Source organism: Myotis brandtii, unplaced genomic scaffold, assembly GCF_000412655.1.
Source record: "Myotis brandtii unplaced genomic scaffold, ASM41265v1 scaffold769, whole genome shotgun sequence".
NCBI lineage: Eukaryota > Metazoa > Chordata > Mammalia > Chiroptera > Vespertilionidae > Myotis > Myotis brandtii.
The window spans coordinates 703,686-705,999 of NW_005371078.1; the positions used below are offsets into that span (position 1 = coordinate 703,686).

General features: G+C 45.2%; 1 pseudogene; it reads left to right on the forward strand.

The window, feature by feature from the left end:
• The first annotated feature begins 1,646 nt into the window (after positions 1 to 1,646).
• LOC106724221 lies at positions 1,647 to 2,052 on the forward strand (annotated as a pseudogene).
• The last annotated feature ends 262 nt before the right edge of the window (positions 2,053 to 2,314 follow it).

Below are 2,314 nucleotides of genomic sequence, written 5' to 3' on the forward strand. Positions count from 1 at the left end.
AAGAGAATTAACCAAACAACTTATATGCATATATGCATAACCCATGGACACAGACAACAGTGTGGTGAAGGCCAGGGGGGGATGGAGAGGTGCAGGCTAGAAGGGGTCAATGGGAAAACAAAGGGGACATCTGTAATACTTTCAGCAATAAAGATAAATTTTAATAAAAGAGTCTGTGTACTCTCTCAATGACACAGTTAAATGAGATGCATATGCAGTGTCATTAATTTTTCATTCATCCACCAAACATTTATTGAGCTCCTACTCTATGCAAGGCATTGGATAGACACTGGATATACAAACATGAATGACTCTAAAGGCCATTCAGGCATGTCTAATTCCTCTCCCACAGCTTTTCAAACACTGAAGACAATCATCATGTTCTTATTATTTTTTATATTAAAAATCATATTCATGTCATCTTTTTCCATAAAATATTCCCAAGTGCTTTTAGATTCTTCTCTAGCATTCAGGAAATTGTTTTGTTTTTGTTAATCTTCATCCAAAGATATTTTTTCTATTAATTTTGAGAGAGAGTGCAGGGAGAGAAGGAGGGAGAAACATGGATGTACACTGACTGGGTGCCTCCCACAGGGCCCCAACTGGGATGGGGATCCAGCCTGCAACTCAGGTACATGCCCTTGACTGGGAAATTGAACCCAAGACTCTTTGGTGTGTCAGCTGATGCTCTAACCATTGTGAAACACTGGCCCGGGTTCAGGAAATTGTTTTTATTCTGTCAAAATCAGGATGTTCAGAATAGTATTATCTGTGTATTGTGAAATTAAACATAATTTCCACCTCCTTTGGTCTAGGTATTACTTCATTAATCTAACTCATAATCACATCTGCTTCTTCAGCAGCCACACCCATGAACTAACTTTCTGTTTATTATTAACCAACTAGAGGCCCAGTGCATGAAATTTGTGCACGGGGAGGGTCCCTCAACTTGGCCTGTGCCCTCTTGCAATCCGGAACCCCTCGGGTAGGGTCCCTAGGCCTGGCCGGCAATCAGGGCCTATTGGGGCTTTCCTTCCCCCACTTGCCGGCAGCTGGCCCCATCCCCACCGCTCCCACTGCTTGCCATCTGTGCGGCGCTGCCCCTCTTCCCCCACCACCAATCACCTCCCTGTGTGGGCGACAGGCGTGAGGTGCAATTGCTTAGCTGGCCTGGGCCTCCCTCTGAGGGGTGATTGCTGGCCAGCTCTGCCACAGCATCACTGGCCAATGGCCTGGGCCTCCCTCTGAGGGGCAATCGTGGGGCGATGGTGGGGCCCCCGACCAATCGTATCGCACCCACCTTGGCTGGCCTGGCATCAGTGCTGTCATAGCGTGGTCATCCAGAAAGTCATCCGGACAGTCATTCTGCTGTTCAGTTGTTCGGTTGATTTTCATGTTATGCTTTTATTATTATAAGTATATCCAAAATTTTATCAAATAATGATAATCACATATTTAAAGAGACTCAATTACAGGGTCTTAAGATATTAATGTAAAAGTTTTTAGATTTTATCCATTTTCCAGCTTATTGAAAACTGCATGGAGTGACATGAGATGCAGCAGCAGGCAGCTAGGACATGTGCGCTCTTGCTCCTTAGTGTTTCTCGATTCCCTCTTCACGATATGGCAGAGGCCACAGTTCAGTCGCCAACATGCAGCTCTTTGTCCTCACCCAGGAGCTACACACCCTCGGGGTGATGAGCCAGAAATGGCTGCCCAGATCAAGGCTCATGCCTTGCCAGAGGGCATCTCTCCAGATCAAATCTGCTCCTGGCAGGCATGTCCCTAGAGGATGACGCTGCCTGGGCCAGTGTGGGATGGAGGCTCTGACACTCTAGAAGTAGCCGGCCACAGCATCGTTCCCTGGCCCGGGCTGGGAAAGAAAGAGGTAAGACTCCCACGGTTGCCAAACAGGAAAAAGAAGAAGACTGATTGAGCCAAGCGGCAGATGTAGTACAACCGGCGTTTTGTCAATGTTGTGCCCCGCTTTGACAAGAAGAAGGGTCCCAATGCCAACTCTTAAGTTCTCTGTAATCCTAGCTTTCTCTAATAGAGTCACTTAGTGTAATTTAAAAATAAAATAAGCTTGGATCCTGATTCTGAGTGTCAACTAATATATTCATTATATCTCCCTTAAACCAATGCTGTGTCATCTTCGATTTCGTTAAGAAACTTTCTATATTTTTATTCAGGCATTGATCAAAATTGAAAAAGGTGAAGCAAAAATACCTTCAAAGGGTATAATTTGAAACTGATTGTTAGCCCAGACGCTGTGGCTTAGTGGTTGAGTGTCAACTTATGAACCAGGAGGTCA